At 43.8% G+C, this 12,305-nt stretch overlaps 1 protein-coding gene across 1 annotated transcript in view; it reads right to left on the bottom strand.

The window, feature by feature from the left end:
- Positions 1–12,305, bottom strand: part of LRRC7 (leucine rich repeat containing 7) — a 399,545-nt gene that overhangs the window by 16,071 nt on the left and 371,169 nt on the right. The gene's annotated exons all lie outside the window — the stretch shown is intronic.

Below are 12,305 nucleotides of genomic sequence, written 5' to 3'. Positions count from 1 at the left end.
GCCTTCAGTCCATTTTAATAAAATTACAGCAGATGGCATGGAATAAAGTGACTTTAGAATCATAGACTCATAGAATCCTAGAACTAGAAGGGATCTCGAGAGGTCACCAAGTCCAGTCTTCTGCCCTCACGGCAGGACCAAGTACTGTCTAAATCATCTCTGACAGATGTCTATCCAACCTGCTCTTAAATATCTCCAGTGATGGAGATTCTACCTCCGAAGACAATTTATTCCAGTGTTTAACCTCCTGATAGTTAAGAAGTGTTTCCTAATGTCTAAACTAAACCACTCTTGTTTCAATTTACGCCCATTGCTTCTTGTCCTATCCTCAGAGGCCAAGGACAACAATTTTCTCCCTCCTCCTTCTAACACCATTGTAGATACTTGAAACCTGCTATCATGTCTCCTCTCAGTCTTCTCTTTTCTAAACTAAATGGCTGTGTCTAGATTGCACCCCTTTTCCGTAAAAGGGATGCAAATTAGACACAGTGCAATTGCAACTGAAGCGGGGATTTAAATCTTCCCCACTTCATTTGCATAAACATGGCTGCCACTTTTTTCCGGCTTGGTGCTTTGCCGGCAAAAAGCGCCGGTCTAGACGGGAATCTTTTGGAAAATAAAGCCTTTTCCGAAAGATCCCTTATTCCTCTTAAAATCAGGAATAAGGGATCTTTTGGAAAAGGCTTTATTTTCCGAAAGATCCCCGTCTAGACTGGCGCTTTTTGCCGGCAAAGCCCCGAGCCGGAAAAAAGCGGCAGCCATGTTTATGCAAATGAAGCAGGAAAGATTTAAATCCCCGCTTCATTTGCAATTGCGCTGTGTCTAATTTGCATCCCTTTTACGGAAAAGGGGTGCAATCTAGACACAGCCACCAAATCCAGTTCTTTCAGTCTTCCCTCATAGGTCATGTTTTTTAGACCTTTAATCATTTTTGTTGCTCTTCTCTGGACCTTCTCCAATTTCTTCACATCTTTCTTAAAATGTGATGCCCAGAACTGGACACAGTATTCCAACTGGGGCCTAATCAGTGCAGAGTAGAACAGAAGAATGACTTCTCGTGTCTTGCTTCTGTTTTTTTTATTTTTGTAAGTGTCACACTGTTGACTCATGTTTGTGGTCTACTATGACCCCTAGATACCTTTCTGCAGTACTCCTTCCTAGACAATCACTTTCCATTGTGTATGTGTGAAACTGATTGTTCTTTCCTAAGTGGTACACTTTTGCATTTGTTCTTATTAAACTTCATCCTGTTTACCTCAGACCATTTCTCTAATTTATCTAGATCATTTGAAACTGCTTTCAGCTTGGTATCATCTGCAAACTTAATAATCATATTCTCTATGCCAATATCTAAATCAGGGGTGGCCAGCCAGTTAGACACAAAGAGCCAAAAGAGCTGTGGATAGTAGTAAAAAGAGCCACATATCCCTCCCCAAGAGCCAGGCACCCCCAGACCTCTCCTATTCTAACCCAATGCCTGGATCTCACTGGAGCTGCCACCGCCACAGCCACACACTTCTCCCTCCAGGAACTGGGGTGCATGCACAAAGTGGGCATGCGGTTCCCAACAAGCCATAACCCTGAGAACCGCATTTCTGTGAGCAAAGAGCTGCATGTGGCTCAAGAGCCACAGGCTGGCCATGCCTAATCAAAATCATTGATGAAAATATTGAAAAGAACCAGTCCCAAAACAGACCCCTGCAGAACCTCACTTGTTATGTCCTTCCAGCATGATTGTGAACTGTTAATAACTACTCTATTACAAATTTCTAATGAATTAAAATAATTTATTTTATATTTGGATAGCTACAATGAATGAAACCTACTGAAACAGAGGGAAAATGAAAAATGTGCAACAAACAGAACTCTTCCCAGCAAACCTGACCTGAGGAAGAGCTTTATTAATTGAAAAAAACTTGTCCTCCGCAAACAGAAGTCAGTCCAATAAAAGATATTGGTGTATGGTGCTGCGTGGGGTATCATAATATTGGGTCTTTGTCTCAGCACTGTTCAGCCTCAGGGCACCACACACAACCTCCGTGGCAATTATGATCCCACAAACGATCTATGCATCATTACCTGTCACCTCAGGGACAAAGGAGTTTGGCATCAACTGACCAAGTGCTCTGGTTCCCCTTTATCCCTCCTGAGGAAGCCCTCCGAGGCCTCGGACAGATCAACGCTGGCAGGCCCTCATTTCTACAGGGATCAAGGAGCTCCCTGCAATGGACCCCACAGTGGCAATTTTGGATGGTGTGAGCATTCCACCAGGACCAGAGCATGTGCCCATAGTCCCCCATTGGCCACTTTGAAGTCGTGGGTCCCAGAGATGACTGTTAGTTGGCCACCACCTGAGCTAGCACCACCTGCTATGCCTCAGCTGGCACTTACCCAGGACCAACCAAGGGATGGACAGGATATGGGTCCCCCAGTGGCCTCTTCGTCTTCCTTCCTAGATGAAGTGATGGCAGGCACCTCCATCACTGGCCCACTTCCAATGGACTAAAGGGCCTTACAGGACCTACTCCACAAGGTTGCCTTTAATCTTAACCTCCAGATGGAGGAGGTACTGGAATAGGATGACCCCATGGTCAACATCCTGGCTCCTGAATGCTGTGCCATCCTGACTTTGACCAAGATATTATGACAAATCCCTGCCTCTAACCCCTCGATGAGTAAACGGGTAAAAAGAAAATACTTTGTCCCTGTCAAGGGATTTGAATATTTTTTTACCCACCCCAGGCCCTGCTTCTTGGTTGTTTAAGTGGTAAACAGGGAGCGTCAGGGCCAGCAGGCTCCAGCACTTAAGTCAAAGGATGCCAAATGCCTTGACTTATTCGATTGAAAGGTTTACTTTATAGGGGGGGGGACTGCTACTCTGGACAGCAAACCAACAGGCTATTTTGAGCCATTATTGTTATTATTCCTGAGACTCCTTGATAAAGTTCAGGGACTTGCTGCACCAAGCCACAGTCCTTGCAGAGGCCCTTCCCTCCTCATCCCAGGGCTGATTTCTCATGCTGCTGGCCTCAATATCCCTGTTGTAAGACATCCCAACCTCACGCTGAAAACAACAAGGGACAGTCCAAGCCCTCGTTAAGGTCTAAGCAAGCCTTTCAAAAGTATGCCCGAGGACAGCGTGCCAAACCTGATGGATCTTTATCCCTTGCTGGATTAACTTTCCATTTCCATTTCCACTGAGCCTGGGCCAACATCCCTCAGACTGCTGGGTTCTTCATATAGTGGAAATGGGCTACTCTATCCCATTCAGCTCCTTTCTGCCCCCCCATCTGTCCCACTTCAGGGACTCTCTCCTTCAAGAGGTGCACTAGCTCCTGGAACTCAGGGCCATGCAGGAGGTGCCTCCAGACTTCAGGGGCGGAGGTTTTTACTACTACTACTTCCTTGTTCCCAAGGTGAAGTGGGGTTTCTGGCTTATCCTGGACCACAGAGAATTAAACAAGTTTATAGCCACTCACAAGTTTTGGATGGTTTCCTTGAGCTCCATTATCCCTTCCCTGGATCTGGGAGATTGGTAAACCACCCTCAACTTAAAGGATGCCTTCTTACATGTAGCCATAAAACCTTCATACATGTTCTACCTCCATTTTCTGGAGGGCAACAACCATTTCAGTTTAATATCCTCCCCTTCTGAGTGCCACAGGTAATTATCAAGTGCATGGCTGTGGTAGCAGCCTTCTTCAAGTGCCAAAGAATCCAAGTCTATCCCTACTTGGACAATTGGCTCTTATTGGCTCTGTTCTGACCAGCAGGTAGAGATACATGTGGCATTTACTTGGGCCACTCTGAAAAGACTGAACCTGCTCCTCAACCCTGCTCCTCATCGGGGCAGTGGTCAACATCATCAAGGCATAGGGTCTTCTGCTAGAACAATGGTTCACCATGATAACCCAGCTGTTGCAATCGCTCGGTCACAAAGGTCAGCTCCCAGACTACTGCACTAGTCAATGCAGTATGGGAAGGTGGTGGACAGCCCTCAGTGGAGAAAGAACAGGTCAGAAACTATTTAGAAAAGCGGGACATACACAAATCCATGGGTCCAGATTTAATGCATCCAAGGGTACTGAGGAAGTTGGGAAATGTCATTGCAGTGAATTTGACTAATATCTTTGAAACTCGTGGAGATCGGGAGAGGTCCTGGATGATTGGAAAAAGGCAAATGTAGTGCCCATCTTTAAAAAAGGGAAGAAGGACAATCCATGGAACTACCCAGTCATCTTTACCTCAGCACCCAGAAAAATCATGGAGGGGGTCCTCAAGGAATCCATTTTGAAGCATTTGGAAGAGGGGAACATGGATTAGTCAGGAATAGTCAACATGGATTCACCAAGGACAAGTCAAGCCTGACCAATCTAATTAATTTTTATGATGAGGTAACTGGCTCTGTGGACCATGGTGAAGTCAGTGGATGTGATAAACCTTGACTTTAGCAAAGCTTTTGATATGGTCTCCCACAATATTCTTGCCAGCAAGTTAAGAAAGAATGGATTGGATAAATGGACTTTACGATGGATAGAAAGCTGGCTAGATTGTCGGGCCCAACAGGTATTGATCAACAGCTTGATGTCAAGTTGGTGGTCAGTTTCCAGCAGAGTGCCCCAAGGATTGGTTCTAGGGCTGGTTTTGTTCAACATCTTTTGATGATTACACCCTCAGCAAGTTTTCAGATGACACTTAGGGGGAGAGGTAGATATGTTGGAGGGTAGTAATAGATACGTTGGAGGGCAGAGATATGGACCAGAGTGACCTAGACAAATTGAAGGATTGGGCCAAAAGAAATCTGATGAGGTTTAACAAGGACAAGTGCAGACTCCTGCACTTGGGACGGAAGAATCCCAAACATTGTTACAGGCTGGAGACCAACTGGCTAAGTAGCAGTTCAGCAGAAAAGGACCTGGGATTACAGTGGATGAGAAGCTGGAGATGAGTCAACAGTGTGCCCTTGTAGCCAAGAAGGCTAATGGCATATTAGGTTGCATTACGAGGAGCATTGCCAGCAGATCTAAAGAAGTGACTATTCCTCTTTGTTTGGCACTGGTGATGCCACATCTGGAGTATTGTGTCCAGTTCTTGGCCCCCCACTACAGAAAGAATGTGGATGCATTGGAGGGGGTCCAGTGGAAGACAATCAAAATGATTAAGGGGCTGAAGCATATGACCAACGAGGAAAGGCTGAGGGATTTGAGCTTATTTAGTCTCCAGAAGAGAAGAGTGAAAGGGTATTTGATAGCAGCCTTCAACTTCCTGAAGGGAGGTTCCAAAGAGGATGGAGAGAGGCTGTTCTCAGTAGTGACGGATGGTAGGAGAAGGAGCAATGGTCTCAAGTTACAGTCTCAAGGGGAAGTCTACGTTGGATATTAGGAAAAACTATTTCACTAGGAACGTGGTGATGTACTGGCATGAGTTACCTAGGGAGGTGGTGAAATCTCCATCCCTAGAGATTTTTAAATCTCTGCTTGACAAAGCTCTGGCTGGAATGATTTAGTTGGGATTGGGCAAGGGGCTAGACTCAATGACTTCCTCAGATTTCTTCCAGCTCTAGGATTCTATGATTCTGTGATCATGGTTATGATGTACCTCAAACTCATAGAGCACATGGTGGCTTGTATATATGTAAATCTGTTTGCCAGGCTCCACCTGTGACTTTTCCAGGCTTGGCTGGTGTTGACGTATTGTTTGGGGCATGACGACAATGACATGGTGATCAAGGTGACTTGTCATTTGATTCATGCCCTTTGATGGTGGATAGATCCCTGGTCAGTGATGGTGGGCATCCCATTTAATGCTCTGCAATCCATGGTCTCTCTTGTCATAAACACTTTTGCTTTGGGCTGAGGGCTCAGTCAGGGTCCTCGTCACCCAAGTTATGTGGTCAGTGGATGAACTGTCACTCCACAACAGTGTCCATAAGCTCTGGGCAATCATGCCTTCAGAGGCAATGTATGTCAGTCATGATGGACAATATGACCGCCATACACTACATCAACAAACAGAGTGGAACCCAATTGTCCTCTCTCTGCCTGGAAGCCCTTCATCTGTGGGAATTGTGCATAGCCCACTCTATTCACCTGGAAGCATCATACCTTCTGAGGGTCCAGAATTAGTTGGTGGATTACCTCTGCTGCCACTTCATGAGTGCGGACTGGACATCTGCCACACCATTTTCCAGAGGTGGGGGTTTCCTCAGCTTTTCCTTTTTGCCACTCTGGTCAACTAGAAGTGCCTGCATTTCTGCTTGTTTCGGAACCTCAGCCTGGGGTTCATAGCAGAGGTGTTCATGATCCTATGGCACACTTGCTTCAAGTATGCCTTTTCCTCATTTCTGTTCACAAAGTGCTCCTTAAGCTCTGCAGAGAAAGGGCAAATGTTATCCTGATAGCCCTGGCCTGAGCCAGTCAGCAATGATTCCGCTCTCTTGGAGCTGTCTATACAATTGCCAATCCTGCTTCCTTTAACCTAGATCTCATCAAGGGGGACCATAGGTGGTCTTGCCACCCAGACCTCTGCTCCTTTCACCTTCTGATGTGACAACTTCATGGCTAAACTTGGTCAAGTTAGCCTGCTCAGAACAGGTTCAACAAATCCTCCTTAGTAGCAGAAAGGCCTTTACCAGGCTCACTTACTCTGCTGAATAGAAGCATTTTTAATGTTGATGCTGGCAGCATAATCTGAACCTTTTTGTTTATCTCTATTCCTTAGGTGCTGGAGTACCTGATATCCCTGAAGCAGCAAGGATTAGCAACTTCATCACTTAAGGTGCGCCTGGCAGCCATCTTGACTTTCCACCTTGTGGGAAGTTGGCCATTCTATCTTCTCGAGCCCCCTGGTAGGGCACTTTCTTAAGAGTATGGACAGACTTTACCCTTCGGGTTGGCATACTGTCCCTCCTTGGGACCTCAACCTGGTCCTCACAGCACTCATGGGTCCTCCCTATGTGCCCCCGGCCACATGCTCCCTGCTTTACCTCTCATGAAAGGTTGCTTTTCCGGTTTTGATCACCTCCACTTTGCAGATGTTAGAGCTTCACGTCCTGACATTGGAACCTCTGTTCACTGTCTTCCACAATGACAAAGTCCAGCTCTGCCCTTACCCAGCTTTTCTTCTGAAAATGGTCTCAGGAACATTTTTCTCCCTGTGTTCTACCCTAAGCCCCAGCAGAGCTATGGGAACAATGACTGTACTCCCTTGTTGCAAGGCACACACTTGTCTTCTATATCGACCCTTTCACAAGTCTTCGCAGCTGTTTGTGGTGATGGTGGATTGTGTAAAGGGACTACCAGTCTCGTTGTATCACATATCTTCCTGGATCATGGCATGTATCTGTGCATGTTATGATCTGGCCAAAATCTTCCCACTGCCTCTCATGGAGCATTCTACGGAAGCACAGGCCTGTTCAGAGGCTTCCCTGGCACATGTACCACTCCATGAAATCTGTAGAGCCATAACTTGGTCTTCAGTACATACCTTCAAAAGCACTATGCCATCCTGCAACAGTCAGGATGGACTCGGCCTTTGGTACCGTCGTTCTTGAATCAGCCATGCATTGACTCTGACCCCTCCTCCTGGTTAAGGCTTGTGAATCATCTAATTGGAATAGATATGAGTAGGCACTCGAAGAAGCAAAACCAGTTACTCACCTTTGTAACTGTTTTCTTTGAGATGTGTTGCTCATATCGATTCCATACCCACCCTCCTTCCCCACTGTTGGAGTAGCCAGCAAGAAGAAACTGAGGGGCGGTTGGGTCAGCAGAGGCATATATAGAGTATTGCATTGTCATGACTCTGTGGGCTCCACAGCCAACCCAACGGGTAGCAGCTAGCATAAAACTTTCCTACAGCCTTGCACAGGGCGCACTCACAACTAATTGGAATAGATATGAGTAATGCATTTCAAAGAATGACAGTTACAAAGGAGAGTAACCATTTTTTATTATTTCCATAATTTTAAACTGCATTGTAAAACATGGTCAGAGGCAAGACAGCAAGCACTGCTGCAGCTTGTTGTTTTACAGTACAGTTAGGAATTTCTGCATCCTTACATTAATAACACACATTTTGATTGAAAGTTTATCATTTTTATTTCCAAATCACTATTGTGGTTTTTTAGTCAGTTTTTTAATGTGCAGTTCTACTTTGAAAAGTTACTCTGTAAATTGGCATTATGGAGTTCCATGTTTACCATCTCACTGATTCCAAATTGAATGTGCGCTGTATAAAAGTAAATAGATTACTCTTTGCCAATCCTGCACATTTACCTAGACTCTCAGACACAAGCTGGGTTCTCTCACCCTTGCAAAATATTATCAGTAATTGAGGTTTTTCAGGTCAGATCACTCACCAACCTCTGCACAACCCCATTAGCCTTCAGTGGCATTGTACAAATTCAAGTGAAGGCATAATTGGAAGACAGTAGGGTTGCACAAGGGTAACTGAGGACATAATTTGCCTAGAGTGTGTCTGTTAATGTTGATGACATACAACAGTAAAACTTCACTTGAGTTTTATTTCCCAGCTTTAGTTTGCAGGACTGGAACTGAGAAAAAACACAAGTTATGCACATTTGATAAGGAAACTGAGAGAAACAAACCTGGGATGCAATTTTTAGAAAGTCACTCTTCAGAATAGATCAGTTAAACTATATTGTTCAGGCTTTGGCTTTCACCCTGGATGGCAGGGTTCACAACTGATTGTCACTATTTAAATGAGATCAGAATTATAAAAAGTATAATAAATTAGGTTAGTAGATAAACTTCCTGTAGTGTTTTTCAGGTACAGTGCATTCACTTTTGCAATATGGACAGCAATAAAGAGAGAGAATGCAGTTCCAAAGTTTCAGGTAAATTTATTATTAATACTTGTCACCTATTTGGAATAAATATGTTTTGTCTTTCCTGTGTTTAGTTATATCATGAAGACTCCTGCCTAACAACATATAAGTAAAAGAGTACAGACCAGATTAACAGAAAAATTTGGAATAATTTTAAATGGAAAGCAGGCATTCCCATGCAATTATATATTGCTGCTATCATTCCTCCAGCATTCCTTTGCATCTTTTGATTGCAGTTGCTTTGATTATAAAGAGCACAGAGTCAACCTAGCAACAAGAGTATTCCCAGAAATTCTCTCTTATGGGGTCAGTCAAGTTACTGCAATTTTCAGGCTACAATTCTGAAGCAGAGAACAATTTGTTACAGCAGTGATGCATTCTAATGTTACTGCTAATGCTAGATAACTTCATGCCATTAGCATGTGCTGTAAGTGCTTGTCAACAAGTGTCACTGTTTTTATGACAATGAAAAGATAACATTTTAAGATAACAGGACAATGATGAAATTAAAGCAGATCAGGACTATACATCCTAGACATATAGTATAGTGTACAGAATGTACAGAATAATAGAATCCATACTTGCATAAAACAGTACAAACTACAACTATCTGGAATATTCCCACAGTTTCTGCATATCACTTACAATTTTAGACAACATTCTTACCTCATTAATTTATATAGTCTTCCTTGTTTGCTTTACTTACCTTCAATGTTTTGCTTTATAATTCTAGCTGTATCTTAGTTAAAACACTTGTTAGATACATTAGCTGATTTATTTAATTAATCTTTGGGGGCATCTTTAATTATTTGTATAAATTAGTTCATATAGATGTATATTAGCTGCAAACAAATTAGCAACAATGAAGTCCTGATTCAAAGTTTGTTGAAGTCAATGGGATTCTTTCTAGTGGAAGGTGACTTGGAAGCACAGAGGCAGAGGTATGATTCAGTAGTATAGATGCAGATTGACCCGCTATAGAAATTTACAAAATGCAATGAAGCTCAACCCTAGTAGAAGTTCAAGTGAGCTGGAAGTCTGTTATGAATCTTTGGAACAGCTTTTAAATAATTATTCTTTCCTCATTCACACACTCAAACCTCCTCAAAATACCATTCACGGTAACAATACATTTCCTAGGTAAAAATAATGATTTCTAGGAATCTGTAGAACAACATCTTTTTGAAAACAATATAGTTATTTGTTATTTTGTTTGGGTAGAAAATCTTGATTTTCAACCAGTGGAGAATTTCTAAGATGCTGTCAGGGACAGCCTTGCCTTGCCTTTGAATTATGCCAGAGGACTTGATTTAAGTGGTCCATATTGAAATGTAGAGCTTTCATTTGAAATGAAATGACACAAAAGATCCCAGGTTTTTTATGAGGCCATTCAAATGTTTCTGAGCTTCAGAATAAGGGATGTTAGCTCTTCTGGTGAGAGCATTTCAAAGATATTCACACAGTGAATGAGAGGCAAAGTACTGCAGTTACATTTATTAGTGAAAATGTGCCTGCAGAGAAATTTGGTTTTACAGTGGAAGAAAATTATAAACTTGAGTTATCAGCCAATTTATAAAATCTTCAAATGCTTGCTTTCATTCACATAAAAGAAACAAGCAAAGGAATAACACTAAAATTGCATGACTTTAGTTTATGCAACAGCAGGTTTGCTGAGGTAAAAATATTGTATACACTAATCTCTATATATAAAAAAGTTTTTCCTGTCAGGTGACAGAATGACATCATCATGCTCTTATGGGTTCTGCAGTGGAAGTGAAAGCTGCCGAGAGAGGCTGGTTGGCGAGCATAGCATGCCTGGGGTGCAGCCCACTAGCAGTGGCTAATGTAAACAGTTTTAGAAAGTTATAGGTTAAAACTGTGTTTATCATTTCAGAGTTGCTCTACTGTTAGCTTTGCATTTAAAGATAATAATGGGACTGTTATATCTGTTGCCATTCAAAGTATGGATTTATATATAGTTTGGGTTCTTTACTGATCCTTACCCACATCATCCAAAAAGCTTCTGCTAATAGATCCATGGTTTCAACTCTGCACAGCAGGTGAAAGGGCATTCCCTGTGAAGATCTCTTTCCTTTGAAGTGTATAATCCTGTTAGTTTAACAGAGCTGGAATCTGTTGATCTTGATACAAAGCACATTTTTGTTTTTCAGGGTTTTACCTGAGTGTGTGAGAGCTATGTGGAGGACTATATTTTTGTTAGTCTGTTCTTGTGAACAGATTGTTGTATGTGCATTGTATATACACAGAGATAGCAAGATGCACACCTCATTGCGAATATGTTCCCAATTCTTCCCACTCTGAAAAATATATGGGAGAACAAAAATGATGGGGGGCAGGAGAACCGTTTACCAGGTTCATCTTGATGCCACAGGCTCATTTAAAAAAGGTGTAGACTATGGTTTATGGGAGGGAGAAAGGTCTTAATTTCTAGACCCTATGGATCCAGAGCATAAACCTGTGGATCCTGAGCCAATCCTGGCAATAGACTTTCTCTCTCAACCATTATCTGCAGGATCTAGTAACTTCCTCAAGACCAGGGGTGGGCAATAATTTTTAGGGGGGGACTCCAAGATTTTGGAAAGTGGTCAAGGGCTGCACTCTTCCATATTAATGGATGAGGTGCGTTGTCTGGAATGAAGGTTGGGTGTGAACGGAGCTTGGAGTAAAGGATTGGGGTGTAAGAGGGGTTTGGAACCTAGGGCGGGGGACTGAGGTACAGGAAGGATATAGGGGTTTGGGATATGACCTAAGGCAAATGGGGATTATGATCTGGGGCAGAGGTCTGGGGTGCTGGAGAAAATCCAGGGGTTTGGGATGTAACCTTGGGCAGGGAATTGGGGTTCAGGGTCTGGGAGGGGGCATGAGCTCAGGAGGTGAACAGAGCATTTGTCTTACATGGGGTAGGGAGACATGAGTGGGGGAAGAGGGTTGGGAGAAGGGAGATATTGGGGGGGCAGAGGCAGGCTCTGTCTGGGAGACTTACTTTGGTGACTCCTGGCCAGCAGCCCTGCAGGGTTCTCAGGCAGCCTCCCTGCCTGACCTGCCCCTGAATAGGTTGCTTAGGCCATGTGCACTGGTGAATAAGAGCTTGAGGGGAGTGGAGGAGTGCTTTGCCCACTGCCTGTTCTTCAAGCAGCTCCCATTGGCTAGAAATTGGCTATTGCGATTATGCTAGAGGCGGGAGCAGCTCATGAAGCACCATTACTCCTGCCCTTGGGCTCACAGCTATGAAGTGAAATGACCACAGCAGTTGCTTTTCAGAGTGGTGGTCATGTGGGGGAACAGGTCGGGGAGTGGAGCAAGCAGGGAGTCTACTGGAGGCTCTCCACTGCAACCAATCTAGTAGCTTGGTGGGCTGGATCCGGTTCCCAGGCCATATTTTGCCCAGCCATGCTCAAGACTCTATGTTGCCATTAGCTCCTCCCTCCAATGCCTG

This window comes from Pelodiscus sinensis, chromosome 9 (genome assembly GCF_049634645.1).
Source record: "Pelodiscus sinensis isolate JC-2024 chromosome 9, ASM4963464v1, whole genome shotgun sequence".
Classification (NCBI taxonomy): Eukaryota; Metazoa; Chordata; order Testudines; family Trionychidae; genus Pelodiscus; species Pelodiscus sinensis.
Note: the sequence above shows the minus strand (reverse complement) of the source record. Positions and strands in the feature narration are given on the sequence as shown.